A 17,004-nucleotide genomic window follows, 5' to 3' on the forward strand; every position below is an offset into this window, starting at 1 on the left:
AAAAAATAATTAATTAATTTATTTTTGGCTGCGTTGGGTCTTCGTTGCTGCGCACGGGCTTTCTCTAGTTGTGGCAAGCCGGGGCTACTCTTTGTTGTGGTGCGTGGGCTTCTCACTGCGGTGGCTTCTCTTTGTTGCGGAGCACGAGCTCTAGGCGCGCGGGCTCAGTAGTTGTGGCTCACAGGCTCAGTAGTTGTGGCGCATGGGCTTAATTGCTCCGCGGCATGTGGGATCTTCCCGGATCAGGGCTCGAACCTGTGTCCCCTGCATTGGCAGGCGGATTTTTAACCACTGCACCGCCAGGGAAGGTCCCTCATTATTTTTTCCATTATGCTTTGGGTGGCATTTTTGACATTAGCATTTTCTTTCATTCTTAAGCACTTCAGCGTATAAGCTTTGTAAAACATCATGGTTTCTGGTAGTACATTGATTGTGGAGGGCCAGGAGCAAGAAACCACAGACTTTAAATGACAGTTACTCTTATTGGAGGTTTGGCCTTTATTGAATGGAGGTCTTTTGTTAAGGGAAGGTATACATTGATATAAGAGGCTTGCCAGTCTTTCAAAAAATGGAAACTTCTGGGCTCCTTGGGGATGGCTAATGATGATGGTTATGGAGGAGTTTGCAAATGTGAAGTACTTTATAAATCCTGGAGTAGTGGCAGTGGACTGTGTACTGGGGAGAGATTTTTGCATCTGATATTCTTTGGGCACTGCTGCTTTTGGCTCACTCTGGTTTTATAAATAAACCTGTTTTGCTTCTCTTTTAGAAATGGTCTGTTGTCTAGCTTCATGGTGGTTTTCTGTACGTGTGAACTTGTGCTTTAGTTAAATTAAACACTTGTGGTACTGCAAAACTGAATTTAGTAACGTTGCCAATATCTTAGCTCTCAATAGTCTTTAAATATTCTTAACCCTGGGAGCTGGCCCAAGCAATAGCTTATTCTTTTTCCTGTACCACTCAGCATATAAATCCTGAATTACTGCTGACCAAAGATACGTAAAGTACAAATCAATGAGCATTTTGTTTCTGTATGTTAGGGAATGAGATAGTGAGTGAAAGAAAACCCCTGGATGAGGGCTTAAAAATATTGTCAGTGTTCTATGGATTAATGGAGCTGAGGCTGCTATTTTATTCATTTGTTGACCACCATGTCTTTACACTGCACTGAAAGGGTTTTTTTAACAGCTTTATTGAGGTATAATTCACATATCAGTGATTCACCCATTTATTTTTTAATTCTATTTTTTTGTGGAGAACAAGTGGTTTACCTTATTTTTTTTTAATTGAAGTAAAATTGGCTTGCAATATTAGTTTCAAGTGTACAACATAGTGATTCTATATTTTTGTACATTATGAAATGCTCACCATTATATGCCTAGTTACTATCTGAAACCATATACTATTATTTCAATATTATTGACTGTATTCCTTATGCCATACATTATATCCCCATGACTTAATTATTTTATAACTGGCAGTTTTGTACTTCTTAATCCCCTTCACCTATTTCACCTAGTCCTCCCCACCCTGCTCCCCTCTGGCGAACACCAGTTTTTTCTCTTTATCTATGAGTCTGTTTCTGTCTTGTTTTGTTTGTTCATTTGTTTTGTTTGTTTAGATTCCACATACAAGTGAAATCATATGATATTTTTGTTTGACTTATTTCACTTAGCATAATGCCCTCTAGGTCCAGCCAAGTTGTCACAAATGGCAAGATTTCTTTTTTTTTTTTTTATGGCTGAGTAATATTCCATTATATTTTGTGTGTATATATACATATATATATGTGTATATATATACACACACACACACACATATATATATATATTGATGCGCACTTAGGTTGCTCCCATAGTTTGGCTGTTGTAAATAATGCTATAATGAATGTTGGGGTGCACATATCTTTCTGAATTAGTGTTTTCATTTTCTTTGGATAAATACCCAGAAGTAGAATTGCTGGATCATATGGTAGTTTTATTTTTAGGAACCTGCATACTGTTTTCCACAGTGGCTGTGCCAGTTTACATTCCCAGAAACAGTGTACAAGGGTTCCCTTTTCTCCACATCCTCGCTAACATTTGTTATTTGTTGTCTTTTTGATAGTAGCCATCTGACAGGTGTGAGTTGTATCTCATTGGGGGTTTGATTTGCATTTCCTTGATGATTAGTGAGTTCGAGCATCTTTTCATGTGCCTCTTGGCCATCTGTATGTTTTCTTTGGAAAAATTTCTGTTCAGTTCCTCTATTTCTTAATCGTTTTTTTTTTTTTGATATTGAGTTGTATGAGTTCTTTATGTAGTTTGGATATTAACCCCTTGTTTTGTAATAGGCACGGGGAGGGCGCACAGCCATTAGCACGAGACCCATAGCGCCAATGGTCAGCCTCGCAGTGGTCCCCACGGCAGAAAGTGCAGTGAGAGGCAGATCAGGGCCTTCTCCCCGGGGGCCTCCAGTCCCTCCAGCCTCGGGGCCGGCGGGTGAGCTGGGGGGCCCAGGAACAGGCTGGGGGCTGTGTCCTGCAGGGCTCCAGAGCTCTTACCAAGGCCTCCCATTGGCCTGGCCCAGGCCTTGAAGAAGCAGCGAACCTCTCCCGCATCCCTTCCTCTGTGACCTAATGCCTGCGGCGGTCTGCATGGGTCGCAGTCCATGGAGGTCTCAGCAACTGGAGTATACGGACACCGCCATTAAGGTAACATCTTCAACCGGCTTCATTCTCTCCTTTCAAGTTTCAAAAATTAGTCCAGCTTAGATCAGTTGTCTCCCCCTAGGAGGTGGCCAGAGGTCAGGGTTAAGGTGTAAGGACACTGCACATCATTACTTCAGGTCCACCTCTGTGGCTGGGGCTATTCTCAAAGAAGGGCAGCTGTTGTGAGCTGGGAATTCACCTGCTGGGTATTTGCTACAACGTGTATTCCTATTGATCCTATACAAATGGTTCTCTCCAGTTTAAATGAAAAGCCTGAGGGTCGGCTGGGTCCTGGGTGCCTGGCTCCCTCAGTGATGATGGCTGGGGAGGGTCTGGGGACCTGGCCCTGAGGGTGCCGCCAGCTGAGATCTGCCTCCTCAGCCAGGCCTGGGCACTGGTGGACGGACCCAGACTGGGTACTGGACGAACACTCCCAGGCCAGGGTGCGCAGGGATCCCCTCCTCTTAGCCAGGGCCTAAACCTCAGAGGGTGAAAGTTGAGCCTCGGGACCTTGCCCTTTTTTGTCAGAACAAAGAATAACATGTGTTTTGGTGGAGGGTTACAGGAACATTGTGACCAACAGGTGACCTGACCTCAAGAACAAAGGATCTGACACCAAGACGTTTGCAACAACTAACCACATCCCTCCCTCACCTTCCCTATAAAAGGGCTTTGCTGAAAGCTTTCAGGGAGTTCGGGGTTTTTTAAGGCATGAGCCACCCATATCCTTGCATAACCCTGCAATAAACCTCTCTCTGCTCCAAACTCTGACGTTTTGGTATTGTTTGACCTCACTGTGTGTCAGGCACATGGACTTGCGTGAGGTAACAGTTGGACATACCATTTGCATATATCTTCTCCCATTCAGTAGGTTGTCTTGTCATTTTGTTGATGGTTTCCTTCACTGTGCAAAAGCTTTTTTAGTTTTATGTAGCCCCGTTTGTTTATTTTTGCTTTTGTTTCCCTTGTCTGAGGATTCAGATCCAAAAAATATTGCTAAGACCAATGTCAAAGAGCATACTGCCTATGTTTTCTTCTAGGAGTTTTATGGTTTCAGATCTTACATATAAGTCTTTAATCCATTTTGAGTTTATTTTTGTATATGGGTTAGGAAAGTGATCTAATTTCATTCTTTTGCATGTAGCTGTCCAGTTTTCCCACCACCATGTATTGAAGGGGCTGCCTTTTCCATTGTATAGGCTTGCCTTCTTTGTCATAGATTAATTGACCATGTAAGTGTGGGTTTATTTCTGGGATTTCTGTTCTGTTCCACTGATCTGTGTGTCTGTTTTTGTGCCAGTACCATACTGTTTTGATTACTGTAGCTTTGTAGTATAGTTTGAAGCCAGGGAGCATGATACCTCCAGCTTTGCTCTTCTTTCTCAAGTTTGCTTTTGCTATTCAGGGTCTGTTGTGGTTCCATACAAATTTTAGGATTATTTTTTCTAGTTCTGTGAAAAATGCCGTGGATATTTTGATAAGAATTGCATTGAATCTGTAGATTGCTTTGGGTAGTATGGACATTTTAACAATATTAATTCTTCCAATTCATGAGCATGGTGTAGCTTTTCATTTATTTGGGTCATCTTTAATTTCTTTCCTCTATGTCTTACAGTTTTCAGAGTACAGGTGTTTCACCTCCCTGGTTAAATTTATTCCTAGGCATTTTATTCCTTTTGATGCAATTGTAAATGGGGTGGTTTTTAAAATTTCTCTTTCTGATAGTTCATTATGAATGTGTAGAAATGCTACAGATTTCTGTATATTAATTTTGTATCCTGCAACTTTACTGAACAATTTACCCATTTAAAGTATACAGTTTAATGATTTGGGGTATATTACGTTACTACTTTTTGAAAATTGTGGTAAAATGTATATAACATAAAATTTACCTTTTTAACTTTTTAATGTACAATTCAGTGGCATTAATCCATTACCTTCATAATTTCGTGCAACCGTCACCACTATTTTCAAAAGTTTTTCATCACCCCAAACAGAAACTCTCATTAAACAATAACTCCACCTGAAAGGATTTCTGACTATGCTTTGGTAACTACCTTCAGCTGTATGTAAGGCTTTTGAGGAAGATTTTGTTTAGTTTCTTCTTTTAGAGGAAGTTTATTCTTTTAGGGGAAGGTCCATGTAGTCATGACACAGGCTGGTTCCCCTCAGGAAGCAGCCTCTGTGATGAGTGTGTAGGACATTGTTAGGGAATCTCGCAGGGTCAGCACTTGGGGGGAGGGGGAGGAGGCAGAGTTGGGCAGAAGGAGAAGATGGGCTTCACTGCAGTCGTAAGGCCTCCTACCCAGTGGGAATTCTGGAACTGGGATTTTCTGAGGTAGGGCAACAAGGATGGGTCTTTTTTTTTTTTTTTGGCCGCGCTGCGCAGCATGCGGGATCTTAGTTCCCCGATCAGGGATAGAACCCGTGCCCCCTGCAGTGGAAGCGTGGAGTCTTAAGCACTGGACCGCCAGGGAAGTCCCAAGGATGAGTCTTTGTATCTTCATATCCTCCAGTCGTAGGAGGCAGCAGGCCCAAGAAGGGACATGAGCTTAAATTAGTTAACTCTTATCAACCAAGGGCAATTTGAGAGAGGGCTGACAGCCAAGGGCTGTGAGCCAGCAGCATTCCCAGCAGCTGGGGGATGGAATCTTTGGTCAGTGGTTCCAAACGCCGCTGCCCACTGAATCACCTGGGCACCCTCAAAAATGCTATGCCTGGTTAAACTGATGTGGGGTGAGAAGCGGGTATCAGGAGTTTGAAATGAACAGCGGATTGGGAATGCCTGCTCTTAGTCCTGAAGAGGCATAAGCATAGTCTGCACCGCTGTGGGAAATGGCTGAGTTTTGGAGTCAGGAAAATTTGAATGTGGCTCAACATTTTCCTAACCCTGTGAGTTCTTATTTATGTTCTGCTGATAACACTTTGCTGCCAGGGTGTTAAACATGTGAATGGGTGTGCATTTGGGTGGGAGGGCACTTAACAAATGAATACGAAAACAGTGAACACTTCCATGAAAATTTGGTAAAAAACAAGGATGTGTAATTCACAAAGAAGAAGTTTAAATGATCTTTAAACATTTTAAAGTGTATTGTCTTAATATATTGTCGTTCATGTCTGAAGAAATGAAAATTAAGACTGTATGTGCTTCTAGTACTGAGTGATGGTGAAGGTGGTGGCTGGAGACATTTCTATACTCTTGGTGTGGCTATACATTGGTATAACATTTATGGTGGGACATGCAGCAATATGCATATAAGTTCTTTAAAACTGAATGTCTTGGGCTTCCCTGGTGGCACAGTGGTTAAGAATCTGCCTGTCAGTGCAGAGGACATGGGTTTGAGCCCTGGTCCGGGAAGATCCCACATGCCGTGGAGCAACTAAGCCCGTGCACCACAACTACTGAGCCTGCGCTCTAGAGCCTGCGAGCCACAACTACTGAGCCCACATGCCACAACTACTGAAGCCCGCGCGCCTAGAGCCCGTGCTCCGCAACAAGAGAAGCCACCGCAATGAGAAGCCTGCGCACCGCAACGAAGAGGAGCCCCCGCTCGCTGCAACTAGAGAAAGCCCTCACTCAGCAACGAAGACCCAACACAGCCAAAAATAAATAAATAAATAAAATAAATTAAAAGAAAAAATAGTGAATGTCTTTTGACATAACAAACCTAACTCTAGAAGTTTATCCTGACGAAGTAACCGGTAAGTGTGCAAAGATGTTTGCATAAAGGTATCACTGCTGAGGCTTGTTGACAATGATGGAAAATTGGGAGCAGCATAAGTGCTCATCAGTAGGGACTGGTTAAATCAGTTATGGTACATACCTATTCTGGAACTATATAGTCATTAAAAATACTGTAGGTGTACACGTGTTCACGGAGGAAGGTAGCCGCCATGTACTTTTAAGTGAGAGAAGCACTTAACAAAACAGCATGAGCCTATTTTTGCATTAAAATCGTATTTGCATTGAATATGCCTGTAAGAAGAATACTAGATGTTAACAGTAAAGTGTTTTCCGCCCTGAGTAAAAGAAGTACAGGTGAATTTTACTCTCCCTCATACCTCTCCATAATATTTAGACTTTAGAATGCATTACCCATAAGTGAATTTAATATTTGTGTGTTAATTTTATATTCATGAAAAACATGGAGCCATTTCCAAAAATGACATATTTCCAAAATTACACACACATATACATACATACATGCATATATATACATACATATATGTGTGTGTGTGGTATATGTGTATCTCTCTACCTACCTATCCAGCAGTCTACAAGGGTATAGTCTATAATCCAGTTAGTGGTTATCCCTAGAATTTAAGATCATGGGTGACTTTTACTTTCTTTCTTATGCTTATTTACAGATTTTTATAAAAAGATTGTATCACTTATAATAAGAAATGAAAAATTAGCTTTTATACTCCAGTGTGCTTGCCTAACCTAGTTTTCCACCCACTCTTTAAACTGTGCTTTGCATCTGTTTCACGTGGAGGTCCTTTGGTTAGCATTTCTTTCTCCATCTCCATCTTTCTTCTTGCCTTCTTATTTAAATAATCACTATCATGTGTTGAAGAGCTGTGTGCTTTACCAAATTATTCTGACTTTCACATTTGTTATCAAACGGTGTATTTTCGCTTTATTCGTCTGTTTGTCATTTTTCCCCCTTAAGTTTGACCTTTACATGAGACATTTCCAAGCATAGTGTTTGTCATCTACCATTATGCTTTTGATTCATCTATTAAATGGTAATGTGTCCTCCAGAAACACTGATATTAAATTAAGTCGTTCCATAGTTGCTCTTAGGAAGAGCTTTGGGGTTATTGAATTTACCAGGCAGGTAGGATATGCAAAAAGAGAAATGCATGGGAAGCTTCCAGCAGGCCGAGGCTCTTCCATGTGTCTGACAAATCTCATTCATCCCTTTAGGGCCCTAAATTACATACACATCACCTCCTCTGTCACACCAACTTGACTCCTCAGGGTAAGTTGGTGATAACTTCTCCCATGTGTTTTTTATGGCCCTTATTAAATTTTATTGTAAGTAGTTGTTGATGGCTATCATCCCATTAGACTTCCAGGTAGGAAACGTGGTAGCCATCCACCAAGATGGCCCCCAGTGATCCTCACCTCCTGGTATTCACGCCTTTGAAAATAGATTACTACAGAAGTGATGGTTTGTCATGTCCAAGATTAGGTTATAAGTGACTGAGGTTTCCATGTTGGGCTCTTTCTCTTGGACCACTCATTCTACGGAAAGCCAGCTGCCGGGCTGGGAAAATAGGCAATGGATGGAGAGAGACTCAGTCATGTGGCAGCAGCTAATAAAAAATGGGGCTGGCAACAACCATGTGAGTGAGTTTAGAAGCAGATCTTCCCCTTGTTGAGCCTTCAGCTGTTACAGACTCTGCCCATCAGCTTGATTGCAACTCACGGGAGACCCTGAGCTGAAACCAATCCGTCTAAATTTAGGTTCCCAATTTCTGACCCTCAGAAAGCATGGGAGACAATAGACGCTTATTGTTTTAATCAAGGTGGCTTATTACACAGCAATAGGTAACTAATAAGATTTTGGTAGTAGAAGTGGGGTGCTGATGTAACGAAACACTAAAATGTGGTAGTGGCCTTGAATCTTGGCAGTGTGCAGTGGAAAAAGCTGTAAGGACTTTGAGGAACAGGTTAATAAAAGCTTAACGTACCTTGAATACACTGTCTATAGAAGTTTGGACTTTGAGGAGGCTGCCAGTGAAGGCTTACAGGAAGATAATACTGGGAACTGGAAAAGGGAGAGTCTGTTATGGGGTGGCAAAATATTTAGCAATACTGGTGCCTGCAGTAATCTGGAAAATAAAAAATGTACCTAATGAACTAGGTGATACAGTTAAGGAGATTTCTTTTTTTTTTTTTAAATTAATTTATTAAAAAAATTTTTTTTTGGCTGTGTTGGGTCTTCGTTTCTGTGTGAGGGCTTTCTCCAGTTGCAGCAAGCGGGGGCCACTCCTCATCACGGTGCGCAGGCCTCTCACCATCGTGGCCTCTCTTGTTGCGGAGCACAGGCTCCAGACGTGCAGGCTCAGTAGTTGTGGCTCACGGGCCTAGTTGCTCCGTGGCATGTGGGATCCTCCCAGACCAGGGCTCGAACCCGTGTCCCCTGCATTGGCAGGCAGACTCTCAACCACTGCGCCACCAGTTAAGGAGATTTCTAACCGAGGTGTTGAAAGTGCCTTCTGTTTTTTTCCTGTTGCTTATAGTAAAATTGCAGGAAGAGAGAAGCTGAAGGCAGAAGCAGTCAGCAAAAAAGAGCCAGGGCTAGCTGATTTTGAAGATTTGCAGCAAGAAATGGCTTCTAAGCAAAGATCAAATTTGGGCCACTTTTAGGAAAACAAGCTCCAAACGTGAAGCCAAGGGTGTGACTGTAAAATCTTAAGATCTCACAAAATCAAAGATGGTGTCTCAGAGTACCAAGCAGCCAGCCAAAGAGCTCTCTAGAGAGATTAAGGGTTTGTCTTCACAGATCCACTTGATCAAACAAGAGCGCTTCTTGGAGGCTCAAGGACATGGTACCCCAGCAAAAGCCCAGGGTGAGGAAGGACCGAATACACAGGGATTGGTGGGTGGGGCTTTTGTCTAATGGAGTGAATCCTAAAAGGAGTCACAGAAGACCTTCAGAGTTTTTAAGAGTCATACTTGGAGAGGCGCCATCAGCTTGAAATGAAAGGAACATAGAACAAAATGAAGAGAGGTCTTTGGACCCCCAGGTATCAACAAGTAGGAGGCAAGCTGAGGAAATTACTCCTCTGCAAATGCGTTTTACCCTTCATGAAAATGGAAAGATGATGGAGAGGCCAAAACCAGGAGCCCGGAGGGTGGCGTTAAGGGTCACAGAGAACTATTCTCAGACCTCACCTCTAGACCAAATCAAGGAACATCTGCTCGGCAGGATTTTAGAATTGCTACCCCTACGTGCTCCTCATTACCCCCTTTGTGAGCAGGAGTGTTTATAGCAGTTATCCTCTGCTTGTCCCACCATTGCGTGTTGAGTGTGTGTCGCTTGAGTGACAGGTGTCTACAGATTGAGAGGAGCCGTACATCAGGGACTATACTGAAGAAGTCTCATCTGTACTTAGACATGATCTAGATGACAAGCGTCTAGACGTGGAACTGATGCTGTGATGGGATGAGACTTTTAGGGACCGTGGGAGGGGTTAGTGTATGTTGCATGTAGGAGGGATGTGAATCATTGGGAGCCAGAGGGTAGGCTGTGGTAGGCACCCTCCAAGACAGCCCACCATGACCCCTGACTCTTGGCATCCCCTCCTTTTCCCACATTGTACCTAGAGTTGGTCTTTGTGACCAGCAGTGGAAGTGATGGTATGTCACTTTGAGATTAGTGTATTAGAGACTGTGGCTTCCATTTGGGGCATGTTCTCGATCTCTTACTCTCTTGGATGACTTGCCGTGGGGGAATGCCAGCTGCCATATGTTGAGGATGTGCAGGCAGCCACGTGGAGAGCCCTGCACAGGGAAGAACTTCCAACCTGTAGCTGCATGTGAGAGCTTTCTTATGAGCATACCTCTAGCTCTAGTCAAGGCTTCAGATGAAGGAGCCCCAGCTGACACCTTGACTACAACCTCGTGGGACACTGCATAGAAAAGAATTCACATAGCAGGCCTGAAACTGCCATCCTTAGAAAGTCCTGCTTGCAAGACTGGCTCTTGGCTGGCATCTGGGAGCTTGGATTTAGGGAGGGTTCTCACCATTCTCTAACTGATGGTGAGAGTGGTTGACTGTCCCTAAACTGTGCAAGCAGTATTTTTATCATGAACACCTGCTTCTATCTGGAAGTCTGGAATTTTGGTATGTGCTAGACAGAGAGTGGGTATGTGAACAGCCACCAATAAAAACCTCGGGCACTGAGTCTCTGATGAGCTTCCCTGGTAGAGAACATTTCACAAATTGTAGTCACAATACGATGCTGGGGAAATAAGCCTGTCCTGTGTGACTTGGTAGGGAGAGGACTCTTGGCAGCTTGTGCCTGGTTTCCTACGGACTTCACTCCAGGCACCCTTTGCTGATTTTGCTGTAATAAATCAGAGCCATAAGTAATACCATACGTGAGTCCTGTGCATCATTCTAGTGGTCACTGACCCTGGGGGACCCCCAACACAGAGACCCTGAGCCAGAGCCACCTCTTCTGAAACTGTGAGATAACAGTTGTTTTGTTATTTTAAGCCACTGAGTTTTAGAGTAGTTTTAATCCACACAGCCATAGATAAACTAATACAGGAAGCCAGTCATTTCTCTCTCCCCAGCATTTAGCTTAGTGTCTGGAACATAGGTGTTAAAGAAATATTTGTTGAGTGAATTGATATTTCTACCTTTGAAGAATTTTATAGCCCATCTGGCTGCTTTGCGGGAAATTGCGATCCTGGGTCGGTGTAAGGAAGCAGGCTTCCCTTCCTGTTCCTTTGTCTGGAAGAACCAGTCCCAGAGGCAGCCGCCTGCCTTACAGTTGTCACTTCTGCCATCTTCCTTTCTGGATGAGGTCCACGTGTATGAGAAGTAATGTGTGGCCATCAGACCATGCTTCGTCTCTGTTCCTCACTTCTTAGGTCCCCTGATTTTTTTTTCTCTCTCCTATGCCTTGGTGATGATAACTATTCTTACCATTGAAATAAAACCTTCCTTCTGAAAAATTAATTAACAAATGTTTCAGGGCCTTATAAGATACTAACATTTCTCTACTGAGCCTTGCCTCTTTATCGTATTATTGCCTCCACAGAAGTTGAGACAAATGAACTTTTCTTGTTTCACATTGTCCCCTCCTCTGCACAGTATCTCAAAATAGACTTATATACGAAGATAGCAACCATAGCTTTGATGTGGGAGAGAAACCTAAAATATATACTAGAAGTAGACTTCCTTGAGGAGTTATTTACAGTTTCTTAGAGAAGTATTTTAATCAAAGGGTGTTTCTGTTCTCGTGTGTGGGTATGTGTGCGTGCACACACACACACACACAGAGCTGTATTGATTCCTGTGGTAATTATCAGAACGTTTCCCTCTCTTCAAATCTTCAGTCTTAGCAGATGACCTTGATTCCTGTTTTCCTGATAATTTCAAGGTGATCTCATAGGAGCTCTCTCATTTGATCTCCTTTCCACCTAATTAGAAAACTTTCCTCCTCTTTTATCAAAAACTCGTCTATCCTTCTTTCAAAAGGTCCCCTCTCCAGCCCTTCCTCCCCCTTCTTGAACGTGTCATCTGTTTTTCTGCTTTTCATGCCTGCATTTCTTCCTCTTTCTACTGGTTCCTATAAGGATGCTCAGGTTTCTCCAACACTAAATAGAACAGCCGTCCTTTTCCTTAGACTTCCTTTCTCTCGGAGCTGGACTTCTGTGCGTTTCCTTTACTCTCCCACCACGCTTACGATCAGTCCCTTGTGCTGGCAGCCTTCAACTTCCTCATCACCCATCCCCTGCTTCCCACTTAAAACACTTTCCACTCTGAAATGCCCTCCAAGGTATTTTAGTGACCAAGTCTGTTAACCCTCCACCCCCCCACCCCACGCAGATTGTTGACCTTTCTAAAGTATTTTTTTTTATTGCTTTACAGTTGTCAGCTTCTGCCATCTTCCTTTTTGGATGAGGTCCATGTGTATAAGAATTAGTGTGTGGCCATCAGGTTTCACCTCCATCTTTGTTGTCTCAGAGGCAGTTTTGTGAGTGGTAAAGAGCTTGGACCACAATTTGAATTGTGACTCAACCGTTTACCAGCTGTGTGACTTTGGGCAGGTTTGTGAACCTGGGAATGTCTCATTTACTCTCACCTGTAAATTGAGGATAAAAGTAATACCCACATGGCTGTATCGTTGTGAAGACTAAATGAGTTAGTACGTGGGAAATACTTAACAGTGCCTGGCATAGAGTAAGCAAACAAGAAACTTTAGCCTTTATTGCCAGTCGAGTCCCTTGTCGAGTAAGCGAGGTTAATCATCAAATAGCTCCTGTAAAATGAAGCGTGGATACATTCTTCAGTAAGATGAATTATGTATTAAAGACTCTGTTTTACCAGTTTTAATGGCCAGGAGCCATGAACACGGCAATCTCAACGTGTGGGAGTTTATAGGAATAGTGTGTAATCTTGCACATTTAAAAGGTGAGTCGGAGCCCTTTTGTAGGCAGATTCCTACAGCGACAAATGAGGGGAGAATTAAAACCTTCTTAGAAGAAATTTGTCATTGGTTTTGTGAACAGCATACTTAATTTACCCCACACTTGATGAGGGCAGGGACGCGGCTGTTTCAGGTCACCATTTGTATACCAGTCTCGCACTCGGCCATGGAAGGCACTCAATAAATACTCATGAACTAAATACACATTTGTGAACAAACATGTCTATGCTTTGTTGAATGTAAGTTGTACACATAATGCAGGCTTTGTGTGATGAACTGACGATGGACAAGGGAACTGTTGTCCACAGAGTGGGATGGGGGCTTGCAGGCTTTTCTTCTGATTTTTATTGGACTTGAGGGTGAGCAGCTTCAGAAACCATGCAGGCAACGTTTGCTGCTTGGGCATGCCTCCCTCTAAGCCGATCAGGTTCTCTGATTCCTCTGCCATTCCCTCGTGGTGCCCTGTCCCTATCGCAGCTGCTGGATCCGATCTCACTGTGAAAATAGTGTTTCCTTTCTACTGACCCATGGGGTTCAGTGTTTGATTAACAAGTTTCCGATTTTCTAAGCCAAACACCTAGGTAAATCCCCCCGGATGCTGCGAGGATCTGCAGTAATTTACAACCACTGCATGAACCCTGTGTTGAATGGCACACTCTTTGTAAGGATGTGGTGTCATTTTTAATGCTGGTTCCAACATCGCTCCTAGCTGTGCGGTGTGTTGGCTCCCATACTAGATGACATTGACAGTCAGGAGAGGAGTGACTTTAGTTGCTGCTGCTGAATTAAAGAAAAATCAGATTTACAGTATAACTGGATTTTGCTCTTTTCAAACTAGTGACCTTGGGATAGATGTAATCCTTCGATGCTTCCATTGATGTTGCTATTGCCCCAAACATTTCTGGAATCCTTCTTTTTAAGTTGTCTTCTGAGCCTGTGGCATATTCTTGGGAATGTTTTCAAGTCTGACAAATATTCATTCTTTGTAGGAGGCTTTGATTTTTGGAAAAAGGAAAGAGTCGCTGGCATTGGGTCCAGCAGCTGAGGTGGGTGATGGGGCCAGGGAGCACTGGTCCTGTCCAATGCAACGTAGGATTTTAGACGTCTTTTCATTATGTCCTAAGACTGGTATGTTTTTTGTTCTGAACAATGTTTCTTTTAAAAATAATGTTTCAAATTATAAACATATCAAGCCTATAGAACACTATGGGACTCTGTATGACAGACAGGTGTATTTCCAGCACTGATGTTTAAATGGATGCTAACTTTTTTTTTTCCCAAGCGAATTAGTTTGTGAAATGAAGACTATGGTGTGAGCTTAAGCTTAAACGATGCAGGTTAAACATTAACCAGCTCAGACCACAAACCAGATGTGAAGATGATCCCAGCTGTGCCTGGGTCGGTGTTGCACTGGAAGAAAGGAATCCAGGTTACTGAGTTTGCATTCTCTGGCTCAGCAGGGAGTTTTTTTTTGTTTTTTTGTTTTTTTAAGACTTGTATGCCTCCCAAACAAGCTGGGCATAAATTTAATTCTTCATTAAAATACGGGCAAAAAACTCAATTTTTACCTAATTTCCAAATTATATAGAAAATTTTAGATATTCATATTTGTGATCAGATGCTATTTGCTCTATTTGTTGGCATGTGTTCTTTCTTCTTTCTCCCGAAAAATACATTTTAGGTATTCCTAAAACCCTACCCTGCCCCATGCCCATCTGCACCCACCCTCCCTCTGTAGTCACACCTCTGCCAATCCCAGGTGTGTCTAGGCCTTTTGGAGGGAGTGTTTTAAAATGGACATGAATTGTATTATACTGTATGTTTCCCTCCGACATTTTTTTTTTTTTGGAGATTTATCCATGTCGATTTGTTTAACTGCTCTATAGTATTTCACCTTCAGAATTGTTTTGGCCATACCAGGCTCTTTACACTTTAAAATATATTTCAGGAATGTGGAGCCCTGTTTTGCTTTGTTGGAATTACTCAGACGTTTTACAGATACATTATGAAAATTTGTCTTCTTATGATAATGGGTCTTCTCACCCACAAACGTGTTATACTGTGTTTATTTAGTTGTTTTTTAATGTCCTTCAATAGAATTTCCCAATTTTTGGTATACTTTTCTTACATATCTTTATTGAGGGAATTCGTAAGTATCCCATACCCTGTATTTCTGTTGCTTTTTTTTTTTTTAAACTGCACCAAAGGCGTATCCTAGCTTTATTAAAGAGACCGCGCCGCAGTCAATATAAAAACACAAGAACTCCCATCAGTTTAATAATAATAAAAAACCCCCAAAATGGAAAACTGAGGGGGCAGGGAAGAGGCCCCTGGGCCAGGGGCATGGGGAGCCCTGCTCATGGCAGCAGGCCTGGCTGCAGGGCCCCCCGCTATTGCTGTTGCTACGAGGTTGGGGGTCAGCGATTGTCCTGTGGGAGCCACCGTTCACCTGGGTCGAGTACCCTTACTTCTTCTGGGCTGTGCTCAGCTTCTGCGTGCCCCGGATCTTGTCCAGCAGGCCAGAGATGAAGGCCTCAGTGGGTTTGTAACAGTCCACCCGCGGCTCCTTGACCCTGGCAGCTCGGGTATCAATGCTCTCCACGTCCAGGAGTTATCCACATCAGTCTCCAGCTCCGGGATCTCCTCTTCCTGGCAGTCGTAGAGGCGAATGAGCTGCTCCAGGACCCACTCCTCCAGGTTGAGGCGCTTCCATAGCTCCTTGCGTTCCTACTCGGCCATGACCTTCCCTTGGCGCCTCATTGGGGCCTCACTGTCCGTGCTGCCCGGGCCCTCGCCTGCGGCCCCAAGGGGTCTCTGAAAGTAGACTCTGGGCCCTGGGCCGCCACTGCCCGGTCCAGGGGCCGGAGCCGCCAACGCCGCGCCCCCCATCGGGGCCGCTGTCCGCCATGGCGGCCACTGGGGCCACGTGCGTGTGTCGGTTCCCTCCCTGTGCCGCCACCTCCGGGAGGGCCACCGGCTGGCTACGGGCTGCTGGCTCGGCTTAGCCCGTGAGCTCGGCTCAGCCTGGCTCCGCGGAGAGGGCGGCGGAGGGGGCGCCCGGGGGCGGCTGCAGCATGCGGAGCCCACGGGCCGGCCCTGGCCTGGTCGCGCCCCCTGTGTTCGTACTGTTAATGGCATCTTTTTATTATGTTTTCCTGTTGTTGCTAGTGTATAGGAACATTACTTGTTTTTGTATATCTTGTTGAACTCTTATTTATTTTCATGGTTTATCTGTAAATAGTCTCGCATTTCCTATGCATATGGATATATAACTTTTTGATAATGACAGATTTTTTTTTTTTAAGTTTGTGCGACTACAGGAAAACCGTTTTTCTACTGACAACACATGCGTGGATTTTCCACACATTTCAATTTTCTGTGGACCAACTGGATGGCCTACAATTTAATTCAATTCTGGCGTTATCGACCTGGAGTTAGCGCAGACCCCTCAAGACTGCCCCCTCTTCAGATGCTAATCACAAGTCTGGGCTTCCCATGCTTTTGACTAGTAGGTTCCCATGACCCCCTCCTGAGTTCAATAATTTGCTAGAATGGTGCACAGATCTCAGGAAAGCACTGTACTTACTATCATTGGTTTATTATAGGGATACAACTTAGGAACAGCCAAATGGAAGAGATGTATAGGGCAAGATATGGGGGGAGGGGTACACGGGGCTTCCATGCCCTCTCCAGGCACGTCACCCTCACAGCACCTCCACGTGGTCACCTAGCCAGAAGCTCTCCAAACCCTGTCCTTTATGGTTTTTATGGAGGTTTCATTACATAGGCATGATTGATTAAATTATTGGCCATTGGTGATTGAACTCAATCTCCAGCCCCTCTCCCCTCTCCCCTCTCCTCTGGTAACCAGCTTCATCTGCCAGGAGTCACCTCATTAGCATAAATACACCTGTGGTTAAAAGGGACTTATTATGAATAGCAAAAGACACTCCTCTCACTCCTATCACTCAGGAAATTCCAGGGGTTTTAGGAGCTCTGTGCTAGGAACCCGGGATGACGACCAGATACATGTATTTTATTATATCGCAGTAACTTTCACTTATTTTTCTCGAATTAATGTATTGGCTTGGACTTCCACTCTAATACCTGTTTTTGTAAATGAAGTTTTATTGAAACAC

The 17,004-nt window shown here is 43.7% G+C and overlaps 1 protein-coding gene and 1 pseudogene across 1 annotated transcript in view; one reads left to right on the forward strand and one right to left on the reverse strand.

Annotated features, from left to right (window-relative positions):
• Positions 1-17,004, forward strand: part of RGS6 (regulator of G protein signaling 6) — a 582,039-nt gene that overhangs the window by 65,255 nt on the left and 499,780 nt on the right. The window lies entirely within an intron of this gene.
• Positions 15,268-15,941, reverse strand: LOC133085582 (protein phosphatase 1 regulatory subunit 14B-like; annotated as a pseudogene).

Source organism: Eubalaena glacialis, chromosome 2, assembly GCF_028564815.1.
Source record: "Eubalaena glacialis isolate mEubGla1 chromosome 2, mEubGla1.1.hap2.+ XY, whole genome shotgun sequence".
In the NCBI taxonomy this organism is placed as follows: Eukaryota; Metazoa; Chordata; class Mammalia; order Artiodactyla; family Balaenidae; genus Eubalaena; species Eubalaena glacialis.